The sequence below is a fragment of the Narcine bancroftii genome, chromosome 3, assembly GCF_036971445.1.
Source record: "Narcine bancroftii isolate sNarBan1 chromosome 3, sNarBan1.hap1, whole genome shotgun sequence".
Classification (NCBI taxonomy): domain Eukaryota; kingdom Metazoa; phylum Chordata; class Chondrichthyes; order Torpediniformes; family Narcinidae; genus Narcine; species Narcine bancroftii.
In genome coordinates, this window is record NC_091471.1 from 274983315 (window position 1) to 275009997 (window position 26683).

Here is a 26683-nt window from a genome sequence, read left to right on the forward strand (position 1 = left end):
AAATCAGTGTGGATTACAAGAATCTTGGGTCACTTTTAACTCAATAATGGAGTGGAAAAAAAAACAGTTTACAAGTGATGTGCAATAAATTATATGAATTCCAATGGTTCTCCACAGGGAAATATTTTTCGCCCTTCTTAAATCCTATTCCACGTAATCTAATTTTAACTTGCTCTTTAAACAGGCATTTCAAGCCATGCATCTGTCTTTAACATATTATTTGCACTTGGGTTGCATGGTGTAAGAAATTTGAATCAATTATTGATCTTTTTTGAATAGGTTTTAATTTCTGATTCCTTATACTCTGATATAATGGGCATAAAATTTTTTTTATCATATTTTTCATCCCTGTTATCAATTTTGTAAAGGATTGCCAGCCACAGATTTCCATTCAGATTTATAATGATGAGAAACATACCCGACATCCTCACAAATCATATGACATCTTTCACCCACAGGACAAGGAATCTCAGGGCTGTATGTGATGTCATGCATGTACTCTGAAGAAGACCGCAGAGCCCACCTCACTGACAAAAGGCAAAGGAGGAAAAACCCAACACCCAACCCCAACCAACCAATTTTCCCTTGCAACCGCTGCAATCGTGTCTGCCTGTCCCGCATCGGACTGGTCAGCCACAAACGAGCCTGCAGCTGACGTGGACTTTTTACCCCCTCCATAAATCTTCGTCCGCGAAGCCAAGCCAAAGACTCTGACAATAAATCTGAACTCTAAAACCTGCATCTTATGTGTGACATTTTTTACTACAGAATCTAGAAGAAATCAGATGACTTGCAAGGATGTGGGGTATGTTTCTCATCATTGGAAATCTGAATGGAAATCTGTGGCGGGCAATCCTTTACAAAATTGATAACGGATGAAAACATCGATAAAATATAGATGCACATATATCAGAGTATCAGGGAATCAGAAATTAAAACCTATTCATAAAAGATCCCTGTGGAGATCCATTGGAATTCATGTAATTTATTGCACATCTTTTGTAAATTGTTTGTCCCCCTCCATTATCAATTTAAAAGTGACCCAAGGTTCTTGTAATCCACACTGATTTATAGATATGTGCTCCTTCCACATCCACCCACCCATTGGTGTCTATGTTTGGTTTACTCTACAATTCAGCACAAAGGGTGTTTTCATTTCCTACAAGAAGCACTTGGCGTTCTTGCTGATGAGGGAAAAGCTAAGGTTGTAGACTAAATACCACAATGGGGAAACGGTCTATTTATACACTGGTGTCCTCTCTCCTGTCATTTGTTGCATTTCTCAACCTAAACAAATATGAGATAAAGTGAAAGCCAACAGCTGAACTTCTACACTGATCAAAATCCATTAATACTGGTTTCCTGTGCAGACCTAAAGGCACATTCAATTATCCTGTGAAACGTTAATAGATTTGGAGAAAGATGGGAGATTCCTATTGTTGTCGGCTTCATTTTGTCACTCCAGCACAAGGCAGCAATGAAACCAAAAGCTTTCACCAACATTGAGACAGAACCAGGTTGATAGGTTAGTTAAGAAGGTTTAGTCAGGGGACTGAGTTCAAGAGTTGAGAGGTCAGGTTGCAACACGACAAATCTCTGTGAGACTACACTTAGAGTATTGTATTCAGCTCTGGTCACCTCATTATAGGAAGAATGTGGAGAGGGGGCAGAGGAGATTTAACAGAATGTTGCCTGAATTGGAAAATGTCTTATGAGGCAAGGTGAGCAGAGATAGGACTTTTTTAGAGTGCAGAAGGATGAGTGGAGTCTTAATAGAGGTCTACAAGATTCTGAGAGACATAGATAAGGTGAGCAGCCAGCACCTTTTTCCCAGAGCAGGATTAGGAAACACCAGAGGAAATCTATACAGAGTGAAGGCAGGAAAGTTTAGGGAAGACATCTGAGATCTGTTTTTTTTTAACAGAGAGGTGTGGGTGCCTGGAATGCCTTGCCGGGGGTGGGGGTGTTGGAGGCTGAAACATCAGGGGCATTTAAGAGACTCTTAGACAGGCACATGGATGAAAGTAAAATAGAAGGTTATGACATAGAAAGGGTTTAGTATTTTTGGTAGCAATATTTATGGGTCATGAGTCAGCACAACAGGGGCCTGTACTGTGCTGCAATGTTCTATGTTCTAGAACCAAATAACAAATATGCAGATGATGGAATCTAGAGTTAACAACTGCTGGAGGAATTCAGTGGGGACCAGGAAGCACCAATGGAGTGAAATTGATGCCCAATGTTTTGGGCCAGGTAGGATCCATGGAGTGAAATTGATGCCCGATGTTTTGGGCCAGGTAGCGTCCATGGAGTGAAATTGATGGCCGATGTTTTGGGCCAGGTAGGATCCATGGAGTGAAGTTGATACCCGATGTTTTGGGCCAGGTAGCGTCCATGGAGTGAAATTGATGCCCGATGTGTTGGGCCAGGTAGGATCCATGGAGTGAAATTGATGCCCGATGTTTTGGGCCAGGTAGCATCCATGGAGTGAAATTGACGCCCAATGTTTTGGGCCAGGTAGCATCCGTGGAGTGAAATTGATGCCCGATGTTTTGGGCCAGGTAATGTCCATGGAGTGAAAATGACGCCCAATGATTTGGATTGAAATCTCAAAAGGTCCCGATCTGAGACTGTAATGGACCATTTCTCTTGATGGATGATGCCTGACATGTTGAATCTATCCAGCTTCTAGTTTGTAGCTCAGCATTCCAGCCCCTGACATTCATGCATTTCTCAGGGCAGGTATCGCTGTCTCTCAAATCCAGGGATATAGAGCAATTATGTTGTAATCATCCATGTGGAGTTTGCTTAGTCTATCCATGGCTCTGCAGGGCTTCCTCCTACATCACAAAGATGTACTGGAGGATTAATTAGCCAAAGGTGGTGGGTTCAGAGGAGACTCACTGGGGTGATTCCAGGAATGAAAGGGTGAGGCCAAATTTGGAGTATTGTGTGCAGTTTCAGTCACATAACTGCAGGAAAGATATCAATAAGATAGAAAGAGGGCAGAGAAGATTTACAGGGAAAGGTTAAACAGGTTAGAACTTTATTCCCTGAGCACAGATGAATGAGGGGAGGTTGGATAGAGGTATTTAAAATTATGAGGGGAATATACAGAGTAAATGTAGACAGGCTTTTTCCACTGAGGGTAGGTGAGATGCAAACCAGAGGACATGGGTTAAGAGTGAAATGGGAAAAGTTTAGGTGGAACCTCTTCACACGAGTGTGGTGAGAGTCTGGATTGAGCTGCCAGCTGAGGTGTGAATGTGGGTTCAATTTTTTTCATTTAAGAAGAATTTGGACAGGTATATGGATGGGGCAAGTATGGAGGGCTATGGACAGGGTGCAGGTCAGTGGGACTAGGCAAAAAAAAGTTCAATGCAGATTAGAAGGGCCAAAGGGGCCTGTTTCTGTGCTGTAATGTTCTATGGTTCTATAGTTTATGGTTGAAGGCAACAGCAGAAAAAATCCTTGAAAGTATAATTTGTATTTGTTTAAAAATACTGTTTGGCTTGCTGGTAGATTCCAAAGATCTGCTTACAACAAAAGATGGCCAAAGGCAAGCTTCTGAGAACATGGTTGATTTATCAGGAATTGTTAAAATATTCCAATAGACACCTAAGAACATTGAATTAAAGGTTTCATGACTGGTTCTTGAAAAAAAATTAATCTGACTAACAAAATAAATGTTGTGCCCACATGTACAAATCTACACATTCCAACCTTCCTTTCAGATCTAACAGGTGCCCATATTCCAAACAGGAAGTCCATGTTCCCTAAGAAGATTTGAAATGTCTCTGGCCTTCTGTGGCTCTTGCATAAATGTTCTTGATTTTAAACATTAGTGCATTGTCAATAAGAAGCAATGAATTGCCTGGTTCTTAAAATGTCAGTCGATCTTTGAGTCATACATCATTAAACCCTCAGCTCAATCGCACGTGGATGAATTTCTGATCAATGTAGATATGCCATGATACTTTAATAAGACCGATCCCAGATTCTACACTGAGGCTTTGTTCAGGATCTCACATGGGAACAAACTGGGCACTGTCTAGCCTATGGTTCAACTCACAGCCGAATGGAAAATATATGCATGGATATCTCTGCACTCTCTGGAACATTAAACACAGACAGAATGGTTACATCTAACCAACAACATTTTGTCTGCAAATTATGATTTTTTTTAAATCTAGAGAGGGGTTTGAAAACAGCAACTTCTAAGAATAGCCAAATGCATTCCAATTCTAATACCAGCCTACTTCAGGTAAAAGTCCCAACATTTTTTTTTAAGTCTGTGTAGTAAAAAATAATTAGAATTAGTTCACAGTGTTACTTGATTCTAAGTAAAAATTGTAATCACCAAATAGCTTAATTTACAACTGGTTGGAGCTGATTTTTTTTAAAAAATGCTTTCATTCAATTATAGGTCATGAAAATGTATAAAATTTACCCCAGAATAGATTTTTTGTGTTAGGCAAGAAGTTTAAATTCATGGTTTGCAATGCAAGCTAAAAATGTCACTGAACAAAAGAGGTACAAGCCTGGAAACAGTTGGTGACGTGATTCCTCTTTGTGGCTTCCTAACCCAATCTATCTTGTGTAATTGTGAAAAGATGCAAAAGACAGAGGAGATTATCAATTCACCTTTCTCTCTCAGCCTGCCATGATCCTAGTCCTAATGGTGGGATGTGTGGTCAATCAATAAATGGCTCTTTATTGTGTCTGGAGCAAATAGTTTGAAGAACAAAACATAATTTATGGCCATTTACACAAGTAAAATTAGTAACTCCAGAGCGAGTGGGTTAAAATTAACCTGATCACTATCTGTCCTCCTCCACTGAGAAGCCATGAATGGCTTCCAAGAATGTTTTCATCTTCTACCGACTTTGTTCACAGTTGGTTGCATTATTCACTCAACTGCTTCCTTTGCAAGGAGCTGACAAACTCAATCATGCCAGAGGAGGAGTAAGAGGGGTAAGAAGGACTGAATTTGATTTCTCCTGAAAACTCATCTGGGTATTGTGATGCGACATTAATGTCAATCACAATCTACATCATTATGTGCATCTATCCTCAAGGACCTCACCACCCAGGCCATGCAACCACAGACATAGCCTCACTTACTCTTCTTTTTACACTAACTTATTCATTTTTAAATGTAATTTATGGCAATATTTGCAACTATGATGCTACCACGCAACAACAAATTTTGTGACGTGCCAGGAGTCCAAATTTGAGCCAGTGTTGTGTGCGGTTAATTTCCAATTATCGCTAACCTGACATGCCTAAAGCATTCAGAACTTTTAAAGGAACAGATTCTGGCAGTAAGGTGCACTGAAGACCAGCTAGGAACAAGTGTTGAGCCCTTGAGATGTTCGTAACCCACAGAGAATGGGAGACACTCATTTAGAAGATGGTTCAAGTAGAGAAACGCAACTGCTGGAATCCTGCGCAAACCATGGGAAGCTGGAGGCTTTATGTAGGACCCCTTTTTCCAAACAAGGATGGGAAAGGAGATTGGAATCAGGGTTCAGACCTCAAACATTGACAGTTGTTCAATCTGATACAGAAGAAGCTTTCAGCTCCTAAAAGGGAATTGAACTCTGGTTTCACAAAGAATGCGTGGAGTTGCAGCTCAATGGGGAGGAATAGTGGAATGAATGTGTGGGGAGGAATCTTTTGAAGAGCAAATGCAAGCTGGATGAGTCTAATAACCACCTCCTTGCAACCTTTGGACCCAAGGCCTGTATGAAATTGTTGGGCTCACCCACAAGGGATGATTAAATCTTCAATGTGTCAGATTGTTGATTGCTTATTGCCAGGACGAGTGACATTGCAGAATTAGAGCAGTCACTGAACCAGTCAGCCTGCTTTTATTACCGTTTTACTTTTGTGCACCTCACAAACCTATTTGAGTTTTTTGAGGGAATCATGTCTTGTAAGGCAAGGTTAGTTGAGTGGGGCTTTTCTATTTGGAGTGAAGAAGCATGAGAAGCAACTTAATAGAAGATCAAGAGAGGCATAGATAATGTAGACGGCCAGCGCCTTTTTCCCAGGAGGGGAGTAGCAAACGCCAAGGACATCTGTGCAAAGTGAAGAAAAGAAGGTTTCGAGGAGATATCAGGGGTAATTTTTTAAACAAAGGTTTGTGAGTGCCTGAATATATAGCCAGGGATGGTGATGGAGACTGGAACAATGGGAGCATTTAAGAGACTCTTAGAAAGAAAAATGGAAAGTTATAAGGTAGGAATGGTTTAGGTTTTTTTTGGTAGGAATACTTGGGTTGACACAACACTGTGGACCAAAGGGCCTGTACTGTGCTGTACTGTTCTATGTTCTATTTTTCTCCATGGATAAAGGGATCCTGTTCTAGTTGGTCACCTGTTACTAGTAGGGGTTGATTTTTGGGGCTGCTACTTTTTACAGTGTATATTGATGATTTAGACTATGGATTGAATGGTTTTGTGGTGAAGTTTGCAGATGAAATCAGATGGGTGGTGGAGTGGGAAGTGTTGAAGAAACCGAAAGGTTGCAGAGAGACTTGGACAGTTTAGGAGAGTGGGCAAAGAAATGGCAGATAAGATACAATGTGGAGAAATGTACGGTTGGACATTGTGGAAGAGGAAATAAACAGGCAGATTATTATTTGGATGGGGAGAAAATTCAAAATTTTCTTGGGGGACTTCGTGCAGGATAACCTAAAGGTTAACCACCAGGTCGGATCGGAAGTAAAGAAAGCAAATGCTATGTTGAAATTCATTTGAAGAGGAATAGTGTACAAGAGTAAAGAGGTGTTGATGAGGCTCCGTGGGGCCCTGGTGAGACCTCATTTGGAGAACTGTGTGCACTTTTGGGCCATTGATCTTAGAAGGGATGTAATGATGTTGGAGAAAGTCCAGAGAAGATTTACCAGGATGATTCCTGGAATGCAAGGGCTAACACATTAGGAGCATCTATCAGCTCTTGGACTGTATTCATTGGAGAACAGAAAAATGAGAGGGGATCTCATAGAAGCATTTTGAATGCTGAAAGGATTGGAGAGTAGATGTGAATAAGATGTTTCCCTTGGTGGGTGAATCCGGGACAAGAGAGCACAGTCTTAGAATGAGAAGGTACCCATTTAAAACAGAGAGGAGGAGAAATTCTTTTGCCAGAGGGTCGAGGATTTGTGGTTGTGGCCTACTTCTGTTCCTTGATCTTGTGAAAAGGATAGTTAAATAAATATTCATAGTGAATGTTACACAAAAAAAGTTGATGCTTCGATAGAGCAGACAGACCTTTTTAAGATTCAAGGTACAATTTATTGTCATGTGATAAAGGCAGTGCAACATTACATGACATTTGTTTTCATCTTTCATAAGGCAGCAGATTCATTGTCAGCAGAAGTTGCCTGAAGTGCTTCTTACAGTCAGAGAAAGAGAAGCCAAAGAGAGTCGCCTCAGAATCACTGAGTGCTCCTGGATTTGCCTCCAGTGCCCACACACCCCCTGTAACTACAGAGTCCAGTCCAAACCATCAATGGTCCTTCTTAAAAAGAAAAAAAACAAATTGCAAGGCCAATTATATCCAAAATATTACAGATAAACGTGACCAAGTAGGAGAGGCAAACAATTGCCCTGAGACAGAAAAGCCCACATCTTAAAAAATTCCATTGTCCAAAACCACAAAATGGCAGTGCAGGCAATGTAAAGCAGAATGAAGCAATGCCCCCATTCATCCAGTGAAGCATAGAAATAGTTTTCTGCCAACATCACTGACCATCAAAACAAGGCTGGTGGTCACTAAAAGGGATGAGGAAAAGTCATGGATTATGAATAATTCACTGAAAATCTAGGAGGCTTCTTTTTGCCAACCTTTCTTTTTTGTATGAGCACAGCCAGTTGAACCACATCCTCCGCTGCAGTCATTATGAAGATTGAAGTGCACACAAAATATTTTTGTCTATTGGTAATTTCTGCTCAAACTAAATTAAACAATTCTGGATCAATTGTTATCACATGAGTACATATTCTTAATTACACTGATAGGATTAATTTTAGTTTCTGATTTATCACAACTCCCTACATTTTCCAACCCAGTAAAAGAGCCAAGGTGTATTAGACCATACAAACAGATATTAGCGGCAGAAGCTTATTCAAGAGAGAGAGGCCTAAAATAATGTATTGAAGAGGGAAAGAAACCAGGCAGATTTGGGAGAGACTCTTTGCAGTTGAGGGTATGGCTGTCACTGGCAATGGAGTTAAAATCCAGAACGTGCAAGACTGTAGAACTGGAAGACCAGAAAAATCTTGGGGAATTTTATGCGGCCAGGAGAGATGAGAACTTGGAGGGACTTGAAAAACAAGATAGGTATTTTAATGTATTTATTATTAAATTAAGACATGAAGCATGGTAACAAGCCGAAATACACCAATTAACCTACAATCTCCATACATTTTGGAGGCTGGGAGGAAACCAGAGCATTTGGAAGACACCCACAAAGACACAGGGAGAACATAAGAACTCCTTACAGACAGCACCGCATTCAAACCCTGGACGCTGGTGCTGTAATACTGCTGCGCTAATCGCTACACTAACCGACCAAGGGAATGTTGAAGTAAAGATGCGGGCATTGTGGTAGATGGGAGCATAAGTTGATAACCTTTAAAGGAATTCTGTCAACCTTTTCTCTCTCTCTGGAAATGCTGCTGAGTAATTCGAATAATTTCTGATTTCATTCAGCACCTGTAGTATTTAATTTTTTTTTCTATTCTGGGAGTTGAAAGGAAAGGCTACCCAGAGGATGTCAAAACAAAGTGCATGGGTGATAAAGGCATGGATGAGGCCTTTAGTAGAAGACCTGAAACATGGATGGAGATTTACCTACACAGCAACTTCAGATGGTAAGACAATTACTATGAATTTTACAGTATCTTCAAAGTAGCATTAATAATTGGTAACATCTTCCTTGAATAATTAAAGCAGCTTCAGGGTAAGTTGCGTAGGATATTATTCTTCCAACTATATCAGTTCAATCATTATGATCTTATTCAGTGAATGAGAAAGCTTGAAGGGCCAAATGTCCTTCTCTTGCTCCAGATTTATACATTGACATGTCTGTTCTTAGATTCATATTACACTTTCCTAGCATACCATTCCTACTTCAAAATAATAAATTATGCATCGTTTCCAGCATCTCCCAAAATCTATACGATTGGGTTGGAACATACATTTGTGGTTGAGATTTTTTCTGAGGTGAACCATTCACATATTGCCAATAAAACTGTAAAAATACACCAATGAATTATACCAATGTAATGCTTCTTTCTTCACTTTGAAGTTTGAGATGCAATAAAATTGAAAATGATATCCTTCACTTTTAAATTAAATTATCAAACATTAATTTGTTTGAAATAGATTATTTGGTAGATAGCAGCTGAGCCAAGATAGATAAATTCTGAGAGAGGAAGAATGTCATCACTTGCATGGAATGAGGCAGACCAATGATTTTTCAGTGCTGGCTCGACGGGCCGAAGGGCCTACTCCAGCTCCTATTGTCTATTGTCTATTTCACGATCCACACAATTTTAGCTCTTGTAATGGGTGAGTTGTGAAGACCTGAAAGCAGGTCTAACCAATTGTTTGCCAAATGGTCAGGTTTAATTGCACCTGTCACTTGGGCACTCTTGGATATCTGTTAACAGGTATGATTTTTTTTTAGTAGAAGAGCTGAAACATGGATGGAGATTTACCGACACAGCAACTTCAGATGGTAAGACAATTACTATTGCCTCATTTATCCATTGTAAGAAAGGCAGATTTTCTCCCAATGCACAGTTGTGCCCATATTGAAGTGGACAAAATGTGTTTCAAATTCTGATGGAAGATGCAAGACCATTCAGAAAAGCATTGTCTAGAGGTAATAAGGGCCTGCTCTCACCTTTAGCTTTATCTGCCTTTGTCCCTATGCAACAGTGCACAGAAAAATGAAATGACATTTAAAAAATAGAGCATTTAAGCTTGCATAACTATTTCACAAGCCTCTGGAGTTTACAACACTAAAATTAAAACTGATTAAAGTGGAAGAAGAATTTAGTTCTTACATTAAGGAATGATTCATTGTAAATACTTTGATGTTCGCCAGTCATTTCACAAGGTTTGAAAGGCAGATCTGTTTTCATCAGGATCCAAGGGTTTAATCACACAGGAATATTCAGCATATCATCAGGACCATTACTGATTATATCTTATTTGACACTGGGAAAAATATTAGATATTATTTTCTTCCATTTGGAATGCTAATTTCTAATTGCTTGGAGTTGTCAAGAGTGATTATAACTACGTGAGAATAGCAATCCAGTTAACTTTAATAAGAAATGCTTCTGAGATAAGGGAATATTCTCCATTTTACAGAGCATCCTGAACTGTGCAAATGTAGAAGCATTCATTATTGGTCTGCTTGGCAAGTCAGCACTAAATTGATCGAGCAACAAGGGAGTAACTGAAGAACTGTGTTCAGCAGTGGATATGGTTAGGTCAGCAACATTCTGGGGAATGTGTCACACTTAAATGTGAAGTTGAATTATTTTATGGACTGCCTTATTTGATGTATGCTTGGAGAAAACCTCACAAGCATGTCCCATAATTGGTTCCAGAGATAGCAGTTCAAAACCAATCATTTTCTGATATGAATTTAAAAATGTCTTCAATGTATTTGAATTACACACAAAAGAAAATACAGTAAAATCCCTGGTATCCGGCACCTATGGGATTGGTAGATGCCAGATAAGTGAATTTTATGGTTGCTTGAGATTGCGAGCTAATGGTGAGGCGCGCCAATTTTAAACCTGTATTTTTTACCTATTTCTTTTCCAATATTTTTTCCCAATTGCTTGAATTCCAGATGACAGGGGTTTTACCATATAATGATCAGTTAAAATGGCTCCAAGATTAACCATCCTTGAATTACCATCTTTAATTGCACTGACAAGTGTGCAGTGGATTAAGCCAAGTCTGCATTCGGGTTTAATAAACTTTGGGATTAAACCTGGTTCTATCTATTGTAGCTCAATCCATATATCCTAGTGTTCGGGTGACTATCCAATGAAATGAAAGAATTAAAGCATGTGTAGAGGGACATGATATTTCTTGCTATGGTAAATAGACATTTCTGACTAGCGAAGAAATTAGCTTACAGACTGTTCCCAGGAGCAGAACCTTTATGCAACCTGGGAACTGCCTGTAAACCCTTTTGATTTGTAGGTGTTGTAATGTAGGAAATCTAACAACAAATTTTGTGCATTGCAAGCTTGGAGTACAATCAACATTGCAATAAATGAGTCATCTATTTTTGAAATGTTAACTGTTGGATAAATATTGTCCGTGACATCAGAGAAAACTGCTTTCTTCAGAATAGGATAATTCTTCAGAGAGAGTAGTTCTGGTTCCAACTCAGTGTTCGTGTAAACCACAGCACCACCTCCAACATTATAGAGCTCCTTCCTACAATTTTGTGTTACAGGCATTCAGAATATTTTTTGGTTCTGAGCTTCCTTGATCATTTTAAATTAAACAATCAACCAATTTATTAATGAGGTACTCACTGCACAGAGAAATTATTTTCTCTGGGCTATTAGAATCTAAAACTCAGCGGCTGATTTTAGAAGCTGTGCAACCTATCAAGAATGGAATGGGCAAGGATTAGATATCTGGGGAGAAGAGATTTGTGTCGTGGTCCTGAGCTGTTATGCTATTTAAATACATATGACTTCTCTCAGTGGTGAAAGCCCACCCATCTGGGAGCTTCAGGAGGCAATCTAAATTGCAGTTTGCAACCCAATGAGGATAGTATCCATCAACACTATTTTAATCATGGGACAAAGTATGATAAGGCACCACCTTTTTGCCCTACCCAACAGTTACAAGTTTGCTTTAGAGAATAAAACCTGAAAGCAGACAAAGATGCATTCATCAGGATGCCCTTTATCGACTGCAGTTCAGCATTTAACACCATCATCCCCACAAAAATGATCAGCAAACTCCAAGATCTGGGAATTAACACCCCACTGTGTAATTGGATCATGGATTTCCTCACCTCCAGACCACAATCAGTGAGGATCGATAAGAACTTCTCCTCCACATTCTCCATCAGTACCGAAGCACCACAGGGCTGCCTTATTAGCCCCCTGCTCTACTCACATTACACCTACGACTGTGTAGATCAGAACAATAACACCGTGACAGATTATAGACAGATTGGGTAGGTCATACAAATACTTTAAAACAGACCTTATTTAAAATACTGGAGCTCTGCAAATGCTAGACATATCAGCCCCAAAGCCGTTGCAAAAGCTTTGGAGAGTGCCCAAGAGACTTCACTAATGGATTGTAGTTTACAAAAGGCAGCAGATGAAAGAAATTGTTGCAGCCGCAGACTGTCTGGAGTGGAACTTGCTGTTCTGGGAGGGGCATGTGGTTTGCAAGCAGAGAGAGTAAAACGGGTTTTCTCTCAGAGAAAAAAGACAGAGCTCAGTTTTGCAGTGTTACAGTCTGCAGCAGCAGCTTGTGGAAAACCCCATTTGGAAGATGGGTTGTGAGTGCTTAGTTCAGTCTGGTCGAAGCCATTGTGGTTCATGCCAGAGGAGAGGACTGGCTGTCTAAAGTTTCACTTGAAATAAGAGAAACATAAAGGAAATCTGTGGTGACCTGAAAGAAAGAGGTTTTCATCTGGAAAACCCTAAGGGGGAAAGTTTCTTCGCAAGACACTGAAGTGGCTGATTAAAAAGTTGTGGGTATCCAGCATACAACAAATCTCTCTCTGAAAACCGACAAGAACTTTCCTGAGCAGTAACTATTTACCTTTCAAGCACCAAAGCCTGGTGAACTTTATAAATGTTAAATTCTGTGCACAGTATAAGGATTGCCTGTAACCAGTGAACTTGGAGGAATGAGAAGTGAGATTGGACTGTGAACCAAAGAACTTTTCTGAACTTACACACACATTACATACATGTGCACTTAGAATTAGAAGGGAGTTAAGTTATATTAGTTAAGCCAATAGTGATAAGTTAAAGTGTGATTCTGTTTTCATGTTCAAAGATCATTAAAAGCAACTTTTGTTTAAATAACCATTTGCCTTGGTGAATATCTATTGCTGTTGAGTTTTGGGGTCCTCTGGGCTCGTAACACACCATCTACTGATGATACCACGGTAGTGGGTTGCATAAAGGAAGGGGATGAGTCAACATACAGGATGGAGATTGAAAACTTGACCAAATGATGCATTAACAGCAACCTTGCACTCAATATCACCAAAACTAAAGAGCTGATTGTTGACTTCACGAAGGGAAAGCCAGAGGTGTAGGATCCAGTGATCATTGGGGGTCAGAGGTAGAGAGGGTGAGTAAATTTAAGTTCTTGGTAATCACTATCTCTGAGGACCTTTCCTGGATCCACCAATGGCATTGTGAAGAAACCACGTCAGGACCTCTTCTTCCTCAGGAGTTTGCGGAGGTTTGGTATGACACCTGAAACTCTGGCAAATTTCTACAGAGGTTTGGTGGAAAGTCTGATATGGGAACACCAGTATCCCTGAGCGTAAAGCCCTCCAAAAGGTAGTGGACACAGCCCAGGGCAACACAGGCAAAACCCTCCACACTATTGAGTACATCAATAGTGCTGTCGGAGAGCAGCAGCAATCAGGAAAGAGGTATCGATGCCACAAGACTCTCACCACCAGGTTCAGGAACAGCTGCTTCCCCACCACCATCAGACTCCTCAACAACAAATGCAATCAGGGACTCATTTAAGGACTTTTACTTGATTGATTTTCTTTTTGTTCTCTCTGTATTGCAGTCAGTTTGTTTACATTTGGTATCTATATACAGTTTTTTGATTGTTTACGCTGTGTACAATGTTTCTTTGCACTACCACAGCCGCGCCAGCAGGAAAAAGGAATCTCAAGGGTGTATTTTATGTCATGCATTAATCTGAAATAGCAAAGGGTGAAACTAAGAGAAAATTAAGGAGATGATCGTGGACAGACAAATATATACTGAAAAAAGGGCAAACCCCTGTTCAAAATAGTTAATATATTGAAGTACACAGTTAAAATAATTTTTTTTTTCTTTGGCTTGGCTTCGCGGACGAAGATTTATGGAGGGGGTAAAAAGTCCACGTCAGCTGCAGGCTCGTTTGTGGCTGACCAGTCCGATGCGGGACAGGCAGACACGATTGCAGCGGTTGCAAGGGAAAATTGGTTGGTTGGGGTTGGGTGTTGGGTTTTTCCTCCTTTGCCTTTTGTCAGTGAGGTGGGCTCTGCGGTCTTCTTCAAAGGAGGCTGCTGCCCGCCAAACTGTGAGGCGCCAAGATGCACGGTTTGAGGCGTTATCAGCCCACTGGCGGTGGTCAATGTGGCAGGCACCAAGAGATTTCTTTAGGCAGTCCTTGTACCTTTTCTTTGGTGCACCTCTGTCACGGTGGCCAGTGGAGAGCTCGCCATATAATACGATCTTGGGAAGGCGATGGTCCTCCATTCTGGAGACGTGACCCATCCAGCGCAGCTGGATCTTCAGCAGCGTGGACTCGATGCTGTCGACCTCTGCCATCTCGAGTACCTCGACGTTAGGGGTGTGAGCGCTCCAATGGATGTTGAGGATGGAGCGGAGACAACGCTGGTGGAAGCGTTCTAGGAGCCGTAGGTGGTGCCGGTAGAGGACCCATGATTCGGAGCCGAACAGGAGTGTGGGTATGACAACGGCTCTGTATACGCTTATCTTTGTGAGATAGACAACAGACTCGCCAAGGCAAATAGCGCCTTTGGAAGACTACACAAAAGAGTCTGGAAAAACAACCAGTTAAAATAATAGCACATAAAATAATGTTCAGATTTAACAGAACTTTAGCCAGAACACACCAGAACACTTTGCTTCATTTTTCTTGCCAAGAAACACGACAGAGATAAAGGAAAGCAGAGTAGATCCAAGAGGCTGATTCCTTGAAATATGTTGTCCAAGAAATTCCCAGAAAGATGTCACTTGCATGTAGATTGTTATGATATAGAAAAACAAGCCTGGAAATTTGTTTCAAATGTAACTCTGGACATAGATCAATGAGATATGGATTCAAATAGGATTGGGGTTCAAGAACAGTTTCTTTCCACATGCTATCAGCCTCTTGAACCTCTGCATAGTTTGCTAAACTAACGATAAACTAATCTGCACCCAGGAAAGGATACGTCTTCACTGTTGAAACCATGATTTTTCTGCAAATGTGAATACATTATTTATTTATCTGTTCCTTTCGTATTTATTATCTTTTTCTGTCTTGACATATTGTGTTAAATAATTTATACCGATATTGTGGGAGAATCTTACGTATCTTTTTGGCAGCAGCAAGTTAGAGCAGCGTTTGCATACATTGTAAATATCATCATGAATATAAAAGTCTCACCAAAGGCTCTCGACCCAAAACACTTTCTGTCTTTTTATCTTCATGGATGCTCCCTGACCCTCTGAGTTCCTCCATCAATTTGTCTTTTGACAAGAATGTTTCAACTCTTATGTCAGGAAAGCCCTTTGATTACAAAGAACAGTAACTCCAGAGAACAAGTGTCCAGCCAGAATTGTGGCACAAACATCACTGGACTCATCTTGTTAATGTTCAAAGATACAGGATTGGACAGGACTTTCAGACCACAATATCTGTGCCATCCATGATACCAAATTAAATGAATCTGATCAAGTTAAGTTTATCGTGATCCGATTGCATAAGTACTATCCGACGAAAGTGTTCTCCAGTCCTCGGAGCAAAACACGTGATGGTTCCTGGTCCTTCTGAAGTCCACAATCATCTCCTTGATTTTGTCCACAATGAGACTCCAGTTGCTACTCTTGCACCATTTCATTAGATTGTCCACCTCTTCTCCATAGTGCGACTCATTGTTGACGCTGATGAGGCCAACTAGTGTTGTATCATCTACAAACTTGATGACACCTGTTGGAGCTGGATCTGGTGATGCAGTCATGTGAACGGGAGTGGGGTGAGCACACAGCCTTGAAGTGCATCAGTGCTCAGCGAGACAGAGTCCTGCTACTGTTCAGCCTTTGCAGTACAAATCAACAATGAAGAATTCACTGTGAACTGTTGGGTTTTTATCTAAAATGATCTAATGAAGACTCTTTGTTGATTTCATATAATCATTAAGTGAGAATCCCAAGAATATCCAGCATTAAAAATCCAATAGTTAGGGGTAGTATTATGCAGGACTCCAGCTTCACCATGTAATGACTTTGCTTGATCTTCTTTTTCAGTATTTCCCAACTTAGAACATAGAATATCTTAGCACAGTACAGGCCTTTTGTCCACAACGTTGTGATGACCTATAAATACCTCCCCAGAGAATAAAACTGAAACCTCCCTACCTCATAGCCCTCTAGATTTCTTTCATTCATATGTAAATTTCCTCTGCACCCTCTCCATAGCCTCCACATCCTTCCTGTGATGAGCTGACCAGAATGGAACATAATATTCCAAGTGCAGACTCAACGAAATTTATAGAGCTTCAACATTACCTCTTGACTCCTGAACTCAATCCCCTGATTAATGAAGTCCAACATACCATAGGCCTTCTTAACTACCATATCAATCTTCAAAGCAACCCTGAGAGATGTATGAATTTGGACCCCAAGGTCCCTGTTCTTCCATACTATTAGGTATCCTGCCATGCATCTGCCTTCAATTTTGAATCTCCAATATACATCACCTCACACTTTTCCGCATGGAACTCCATCCACCACTTTTCCACCCATGGTCCATGGATTTGTTATGTGGTCCTCAGCAATGGGGCAAAGACAAGAATCATAAACATATCTTGAGAAAGCAGCCTCAATCCTCAAGGTCCGCCACCAACCAGGCCATGCCCTCTTCACTCTGCTACCATCGGGGAAAAGGCACAGGAGCCTAGACGAGCACTCAGTGGCTTAAGAACAGCTTCTTCCCTGCTGCCATCAGATTCCTGAATGGAGAGTAAACCACAGACACTGCCTTCCTTCAAATTTTTCTTGCACTATTTTTGTTTATTGTTGTAGGGTGGTTTATATAAATGTTTGCCCTGTGATGCTGCAGAAAAGCAACAAATTTTGTGACATGTTCATCAAATAAATTCTGATTCTGTAATGTGTAAAACAGGTTTGTAACCTTGATAAGAAAAATAATGAAAATTTTCACAAAATCCATCCATCAAAATAAAAATCCTGTTGATGGTTTCTGAAGGGGCTCTGGACTGGCACCCTGCCCGCTACCATTGAAGGTCTATGGGTTTGTTATAGGCAGTCTGTGGTAAGTAAAGGAATACTTAAGATGATCTGTGGATAAAGAAAATTATGACAACTCCTGTTCTACATCAGTTTCTATATCCTTTTGATCTTGGTCCTGTATTCACATTCCTTTGGACTAATCAATTCAGAAAGTTAATTTGCAATCTCTGGTGACTTTCCTGCTCTCAATCAAAGCAAATATAAAGTTCCTTGAATTTGCCTTTGTGTCTTTACCTAGGAAACATTTTCTTTTCAAATGATCTATTAGTGATCTACACTGTAAAATGAGAAGATGGGAATGTCTGTAATGAGTACAAAGAGATTCAGTTCTCCCTTCCCTTGTGTAATTTGTTTTTAATGCTCAGTGCTACATTTCACATATTCTAACCATTCAGGAGAAATATCCAAGGGCAGTTAGCACCTGTACAACTGTATGCAATCTACCAACCAAGAAAGAAAGAACTCGAAGAATAAAAGTGGTGGCCGTGAGGGTTATTTTAAAAATAATATTCACACCTGTACATACAACTTGCAGAAGAAAGATGCAAGAAAATGCAATCTGTGTGTTCCTATCAGTGACCTTGACATTCATGTATTTGCTCATTTGTTCACATTCTCGATCAGAAACCACCAACATCATTTCCAATCGAAAATTATCCTTTATTTAAAACTTCTGGCTGATGGAGTCTCAGTAACAATTGGAGAAGGTCTCCATGTAATTCTACTTATTTTGTTTTGAGATTTTAATTATTTCAGATAAAGTACACTGATTATCTGTATTTATTCCCCGAGGAGATTACTTCCAAACAAAAGATATTAATCTGAAAATGTGTGGGATATTAATTCTAACAATATGAATAATCCTTCCTTGGTTTCCTTTCATTTGTATAAACACTGATGAAGAACCTGATTAAGGCATACAAAATTTTATGGGCATCGATAGGGGTGTCTAAAACCAGGGTTTAAGGTATGGGGTAGGATATTCGGGGTGGTGAACCCACGTACTTGTACAATGTTTGCGTGATATTCCCCTACTTGGGCTCAATCTAGGAAAGACAACCAGCACACTGAAAGACCCATTACATTCCAGACACACTTTTACTCCCTCCTCCCACTGGGGAGAAGACACAAGAGTGTAAAAGCATTCACCAATAGTTTTTTTTTCCCCTGCAGCTATCAGGCTCCTGAACGAAGCCCAACTTTTTGGTACTGATTAATCTTTCTTTTGATTGTAATCTTACACTCTGCAAACTCTGGTCTTTACACAGGTAGAATAACCTATTAGTTTGTTCACAGGAACCTTTCTCACTGAACGAAGTATCTTATGACAAACAAATATTTATATAAGCGTGACACACTATGGCGCATATGGCTAGGATCTGAGTGCCCCAAAATGGGATAATTGATGGAATTAAACTGGAAATTCTGCAGATTGTGCGAATGATATGTTGCAATAAGATATATACAATAAGAGCCCTTGATCAAAAATCATTAAAGATCCACACCACCAGCACTCACACCGTCCTCGCTGCTACCATCAGGGAAGAGGTATCGGTGCCACAAGACTCGCACCAGCAGGTTCAGGAACAGCTGCTCCCCTTCCACCATCAGACTCCTCCTGCTTACATTTCTTCATTTGTTTACATGTGTACATTGTGTACAGTTTATTTTTGCAGACAAGATTTACAAAAATGTTTCCTGGGTTTCAGCATCTAGATTACAAAGAAAGATTGAGCAAATTAGGTCTTTATTCTTTGGAGTGTAGAAGGTTGAGAGGGGATTTGATAGAGGTGTTTAAGATAATGAGAGGGATAGAGTTGATGTGGATCGGCTTTTTCCATTGAGAGATTGAAACAAGAGGTCATGAGTTAAGAGTTAAGGGGCTGAAGTAACATGAGAGGGAACTTCTTTACTCAGAGAGTGGTGGCTGTGTGGAATGAGCTTCCAGAAGTAGTGATGACAGGGTCAATTTTGTCATTTAAGGAAAAATTGGATAGGTATTGGATGGGAGGAAATAGAAAGGCCAAAATGGCCTGTTTCTGTGCTGCAATTGTCATATGGTTACCAATAAGTGGAAATTCTGCCGTGCCCACAGAAAAAAAAAAGAATCTCAGGGTTGCATGTGATATCATGTATGTACTGAAAATAAATCTGAAACACAAAAGTATTGGAGAAACTCAGCAGGTCACGCAACATATATCGGAAGCAAAGAGTAGCTAATATTTCAAGCCTGAGCCCTTTGTAATGACTTAAGGCTGGGGTTTTCTTGATGAAGGGCTCTGGCCCAAAACATTGGTTATCTTTGCTTCCTCCGGACGTTGTGTGACCTGCTGTGCTCCTCCAGCACAGCATTGCGAATAAAAGATGGAACCTTGATGGCGGGCATGGATGTGATGAGCTGAATGTCCCTGTTTCTATTACTCAAAGGCATGTTGAAGTGTAAGTTCATCCTCATTTGATTGTGCTAAATGAAGATGCATTTTCACCATTTCCAGCATTTGGTATCAAAGTCAATAGAATCAAGTCTCAGTAGTGCCGTATAATACACAGCTGTGCTGTGACACACGTTTGCTGCTAGAGACAGCAAATTTCTGCTCCCTTTAAAATAAAAAAAATCCAATATAAAATAGTACCAGCTCAAATCTGCAACAAATGGATATGTTAATGACTTGAAAAGAAGCCTCCTCCACACTTCTGAACCAATAAAGCTCTTATCCATCGACAGCATTGTACAAGAAGATAATTTAATCCATTGTGGGCCAGCTGTAATGACATCAGTTGTTTTGTTCAACTAGAGTTAAAGAAGCCTTGTTGCTGAAGTTTTCAAGTGGTTGACTCTCCCCAACAGTGTCACGAGTTCAGGTCCCACGACTATGATGCATTGACTAATTGGGAGAGGTTTTTAATGGACAGCTGCTTGCACTGCATGGCGAGGAGCAGAGAAGGATGAGAAGAGGACATATGCAAGGTCAAGGCAGGATTAGATAAGTTAAACAGAAAATGGAGAGCTCCTCAATCTGGACTGTGTGTGTGTGTGTGTGTGTGTGTGTGTGTGTGTGTGTGTGTGTGTGTGTGTGTGTGTGTGTGTGTGTGTGTGTGTGTGTGTGTGTGTGTGTGTGTGAGAGATACTCTCTGGCTCACACTAATTCTGAACACCATTCCACAACCTGATCATGACCTGAGCCCCAGTTCCAGCATTTCAATCCTGATCCCAACCACTGAACTCAATTGCAAAGGCCTGCCCACCAAACCTTTCCAATGTTCACCCAACAATACTCCACTACACCACAATGCTAACGCTCCTGTCACCTATGACATAATCTCAATCTGTGCCTTTCCCATTTAACTATGAAACAGATCCTTTTCCTACAGATCCATTAATATCTCAATGTTGCCATGCAGGTTGACAAGATAGTCAAAAAGACCTGTGGTATTAGTCGGGGATTGAGTTCAGAAGTTGTGAGGTAATGTTGCAGCTCTATAAATCTCCAGTGAGACCAAACTTAGAATATTGTGTTCAGTTCTGGTCACATCACAAGAAGGATGGGGAAGATTTAAAGAGGGTGCAGGGTAAATTTACCAGGATGTTGCCTGGATTGGAAACTATACCTTTTGAGGCAAAGTTAGCAAAGCTCGGGCTTTTATCTTTGGAGCAAAAAAAGGTGAGAGGAGACTTAATAGAGGTGTACAAGATTTGGAGAGGCTTAGATAAGGTAGAGAGCCAGCACCTTTTTCCCCAGGGCTCAAGTAGCAAAGACCAGAGGACAGTTGTACAAAGTGAAGGGAGGAAAGTTTAGGGGAGACATAAGGAGTAAGGTTTTTTGTTTTACACAGAGTTGTGGGTGCCTGGAATGCATTGTCTGGGGTGGTGGTGGAGGGTGGAACAATAAGGAGTATTTAAGAGACTTTTGGGCAGGCACATGTATGAAAGAAATGAGATAGGGAGGGTTTAGTATTTTTTTGGGGTAGGTATCATAGTTTGGCATAACATCATGGGCCGAAGGGCCTGTACTATGTCATCATGTTCTATGTTCTTTTAGCAATAGCAAAGCATCATTAACCTACTTAAATACATCAAATCTTTTCTATTATACAGAACATCATATGGGCCCTCTGTAAGGTAAATGAGGACCTGCAAGTGCTTACAAATAAATTTTGTTAGTGCAACAGTCATTGTCTGTTTAGATTTCTGATTTATTGTCAGAGTACATACATGACATCACATACAACCCTGAGATTCCTTTTTCACGCGGGCATGGCAGAATTAGCACTAATTGGTAGTGCGACAAATAAACTGTACACAATGCAAATAGATAAACAAATTAAAAAACTGTAAACAGATAACAAATGTAAACCACTGACTGTGCAATACAGAGAGAACAAAGAAAATCAACAAAGTGCACAAGTCAGAATCCTTAAATGAGTCGCTGAATGAGTTTGTTGTTGAGGAGTCTGATGGTGGAGGGGGAGCAGCTGTTCCTGAACCTGGTGGAGCAACTGTTCCTGAACCTGGTGGAGCAACTGTTCCTGAACCTGGTGGAGCAACTGTTCCTGAACCTGGTGGAGCAACTGTTCCTGAACCTGGTGGAGCAACTGTTCCTGAACCTGGTGGAGCAAGTCTTGCGGCACCTAGACCTCTTTCCTGATGGCAGCAGCAAGAACAAAGAGTGTGCTGGGTGGGTGAGGGTCTTTGATGATTGCTGCTGCTCTCTGATGGCCATGTTCCCTGTGGATGTACTCAATAGTGAGGAGGGTTTTGCCTGTGATGTCCTGAGCGATGTCCATTACCTTTTGGAGGGCTTTATGTTCAGGGGTATTGGTGTCCCCATCCCAAACCATGATACAGCTGGTCAGCACACTTTCCACTACCCCTCTGTAAAATTTTACCAGAGTTTCTGATGTCATACCAAATCTCTGCAAAGTCCTGAGGAAGTAGAGGTGCTGATGTGCTTCCTTCACGATGCCTATGGTGACTCCCAAGATCCTAACTTTGCTAACCGTCTCCACCTCTGATCTCACAATGATTATTGGATTGTATACCTCTGGCTTACCTGTCCTGAAGTCAACATCCAGCTCCATAGCTTAATGGTGCTGTTCTGGGTGCTCAGTCAACACGTGCTGTAATATCCCAATGCTACTTCAACAGAGCCATATCAAATAAAGAAATGATATTCCACGCTACAGGAGTACGTGGACTTAAGCTCAGACCAGCCAGCCCAATTGCTTTATGGGAAAGGATGACATTCTTAGGTTCCACCTCAAGGGGCTGGGTCCTATGACATAGCCCTCTTGAGTATATTTCTCAAGATTCTTACACAGGATTGGAATTCGAATGCATTAATTTAATGAAAATAAACACATCAATGTGATGACATTATTAAAGATGTGTACTGATTACATTGTTTTTCCTGAATATATTTTAATGAACAAAGTTTATTTTTTAAATAATTAAAACTATGTCACTGAGCCATAATTAAGTAGGAGATAGCTTAGAATCAGGAATGTTACCTGCTCCCTCTTCCAACAAAACCTACCCTGTAATCCTCTATTTTTCTTTCTCCATGTGCCTGTCCAAGAGTCTCTTAAATACCCCAATTGTTCCAGCCTCTAGCACCACCCCTGAAAATGCTTCCAGGCACCCCACAACTCTTAGTGTAAAAATGTTACCCCTGATGTCTCCCCTAAATGTTGTCAAGGTCCAGGCTGCGATAAATGCCGCTTCGATAGGAAACCAAACGAGAGTGGTTGATCAAGTATCAGCACCACAAATGGAATAAAACCCTTTAAAAGATGGGTACGGGAAGCATTTAATAGAAAAAAGCAAAAATATTAGTATATGAGCATCAACGATAGATATAGATGAACGACTTGTCCTGTATATTTATTGTTCGTCTGTATGCATGTTGTTTCATTGTCTGTCTGTACATTTTGCACCAAGGACCAGAGAACGCTGTTTCATTGGGTTGTACTTATGCAATCGAATGACAATAAACTAGACTTGACTTAATAATGGATTACCATTTCTGAACCTGAATAAAAACAAAATGGAGATAAAAATGTAATAAAAAATGAAGTAGTCTAATTTTGATGATTTGTATCCCAGAAGGATGTCATAGATGTCGGAACCACTGAAGCAAAATTTCCCAAAACTTTAAAATTGAAATCGTGTCAAAGGTTAGAGGTTGTCAAATATTGGATCTCTACTCATTGAAGGGAAAAGGACATTGCTGGGTAGTTTGCCTTTCCTCAAATAAATGAGTGATGTCATTACATCGATTATTTGGGCTCTTTTCAACAATGAGATACTTAATCCAGTCATGAGGAAGAAGTTTGAGATTCAAGATTCTTTTATTGACATGTAATAGCACAGAACATATTATTACAAAAAAATTGCCTTCTGCCTTCCATAAGGCAGACAAAGAGTTAAGTTCAAGATTATTATCATCCGATTGTACAACTTTAACCCGACGAAACAACATTCTCCAGTCCTCGGTGCCACACATTGCAAAGAGTTAAGTTCAAGATTATTATCATCCGATTGTACAACTTTAACCCGACGAAACAACATTCTCCAGTCCTCGGTGCCACACATTGCAAACACACATCCATACAGGACACACAAGCAGACAAATATGCCATTACTGTTGCCCTGCACCCCTTACAGTAAGACAGTAAGTTGATGGGGTAAAAGGGAGGAGGGAGTTAAGAATTAGTACTGCAGGATATAATTTTATTAATATTAATTAAAAACGTAGACATGATTTTGAGTGGAACCCAAAGCATTGGGCAGTGAATGTAGTTTATTTTAACATTAAGTCCTTGGAATATCAAGAGCAAAAATTTCCGATCAAAATGCAACTCACAGCTACAATTTCCTCCAAACACAGGAGATCTCTTCAATTTAGGTTTATGTTTACAGAAACAGCCACTCGAATGACAAGAGGTTGAACAAGTATTTTGAGTTCCACTGCCTCGTTTTAGTCATTGTTACTGAGTTTTCAGAATCAGAATTTATTGTCATAAACATGTCATGAAATTTGTTATTTTGCAGCAGTATCACAGTACAAATATTGCCATAAATGACATTTTAAAATAAATAAATTAATGCAAAAGAAGAGAGAGTGAGGCAATGTCTGTGGTTCATTGCCCATTCAGATATTTGATGGCGGAGGAGAAGAAGCCGTCCTTGAGCCACTGGTTGTTCATCTTCAGGCTCCTGTACCTCCTTCCCAATGGTAGCAGTGTGAAGAGGGCATGGCCTGGGTGGTGGGGGTCCTTGGGGATAGAGGCTGATTTCTTAAGACACTGCTTCTTGTTGATGTGGTTGATAGAGTGCAGAGTGAAGCCCCTGATGGTGTTGGCTGAGTTCACAGTTCTCTGTCATCTTTTCCTATCCTGTGCTTTGACACTTCTGTACCAGACAGTGACACAACCAGTCAGTATGTTTTTGACATAGATGCCTCAGGATAGATCTTCAGAGATGTTGACATCAAGAATTTGAAATTCTTAAACCCTCTTAAACCTGCTGAGCCCTCGATGAGGACTGGTTCGTGTACTTCCAATTTCTCCCTTCTGAAGTCCACATCAGCTCCTTGGTTTTGATAACGTTCAGTGCAAGGTTGTTATTGTGACATCATTCAACGAGCTGATCTATCTCCCTTCTGTTTGCTTCATCATTGCCGTTTGTGATTCTGCCAACGACCGTGATGTCATCGGAAAATTTGTAGGCGGCAATTGAATTTTGCCTTGGTGCACAGTTATAGGAGTATAATGAGTAGAGCAGTGGGCCAGACACACATCCTTGAGGTGCGCTTGTGTTGATAATCAGTGAGGAGGAGATGTTGTTTTCGAATCATACTGACTGTGATCTTCTAATGAGGAAGTCAAGGATCCAGTTGCAGAGGGGGCTGCTGAGGTCTAGTTTTGGAGCTTGTTGACCAGCACTGAGAGTATGATGGTGTTTTTATGGCAACTTCACATTGCTTGATTAAATAAAGAGTGTTTCTGAAGATCTCCTCACCTCACATCCCTCAAGTTCAGCAACCTTCCATGGAATGGCAACACAGAATTCTCCAGAGGTTGCAAAATGGAGAACTGAGGGCTCGTGGAAGAGAAGCAGGAAAAGATTACCTGGATAAGGTCCAACCAAACTCATCGAGAGCTGGATATTCAAAAGAGGACAAATGTTCAGCTTGTTTGTTTTGCTGGTGAAGTTTTGTTCAAAGATGATGTTTGACGCAAACAGGAAAGATCAAAGTTTCTTTTATTGTCACGTAATAACTACAGGAAATTTGGAAGAGACATGATTAGTATTGTCTGATGCCACTTATAGTAAGAGAAAGCATGAAAGAATATCTTCAGAGTCACTGAATGTCCGTTGATTCACCTCCAACACTCCCGCAGCCCCTGAAGCTGCACTCACCCCTGTCCTACTTGTTGGCAACTCAAGCTCCAGATACAAACCTCCAATAAGATGAGTAACCCTTCAAGTCCTGAGGCCCTTTGGGAGCACTTCTCGACTTCAGCACCTTCCCTAATCCCAGTTCAGATACCTCGTTCACTCAAACCAATCTCCAGCACCCCATAGCCTGAATGAGACATGTTCACGTGCAAAAGTGGAAATAGAGGAACTAAAAGGAAAAATACAGTGACTCTACATTCACCAACATGATTGTCTCTTTGCTGCTCTTTGAAATAAAAATAACGAGTTTAAGTACAATGTATAAAAATTCTTACTTGTGTAACAATACACCAACTACAATAGTATAGTTTAAATGACCCAAGTATGTTAAGAAATAATACATGTAAAGAAAATATAAATAAATATTCATGGTTACCCATGGTGCAAGAAAATAAGTGGTTTTCAATAGTGCAGACTATTTGGTGGTCCCAGAGTAGTTCATGGTTGGGGTTGTAAAGGAACAGTTCAAGAACTTGTTAGCCATTGAATTAGCCCAACATACCAAACAAATTCAGAGACAATTAAGGATGGATAATAAATGATGACCTAGCCAGAATTAATAGATAATAAAATATGGCATGTCTGTCCATGGTCTCATGCACTGCTAGACTGAGTCCAACTGCAAACTGAAGGATCAACGCCTGATCTTCTGATTGGGCACCCTCCAACTGGATTGCATTAATATCAGCCTCTCTGGCTTTCATTAAACTTCAACCCCCCCCCCCCACCCACCCCCCACCGTTACCTTCTTCCTCCTCTGCCTCTTACCCTTTTCCTGTCCTTTCACACAGACATAACCAATTCTCACTTCTCCCCATCTCATATACAATTAACATCTTTTATTTGTCTGGACTCTTCCTCCTGCCAATTCTGTCTCTATTCTGAGATTTCCTGTTTTTTTTTCTTATTCTGCTAATTCCTTGAAGAA

At 40.5% G+C, this 26683-nt stretch overlaps 2 long non-coding RNA genes across 13 annotated transcripts in view; one reads left to right on the top strand and one right to left on the bottom strand.

Annotated features, from left to right (window-relative positions):
• The window catches only part of LOC138758795 (uncharacterized), a 135620-nt gene that overhangs the window by 87374 nt on the left and 21563 nt on the right, over positions 1 to 26683 (bottom strand). The gene's annotated exons all lie outside the window — the stretch shown is intronic.
• The window catches only part of LOC138758797 (uncharacterized), a 140479-nt gene that overhangs the window by 14278 nt on the left and 99518 nt on the right, over positions 1 to 26683 (top strand). For both annotated transcript variants that reach the window (XR_011354470.1, XR_011354469.1), the window contains exons 2-3: positions 8759 to 8882; positions 9701 to 9751. This is a non-coding gene — a long non-coding RNA (uncharacterized lncRNA). The remainder of the gene's footprint in view (positions 1 to 8758; positions 8883 to 9700; positions 9752 to 26683) is intronic.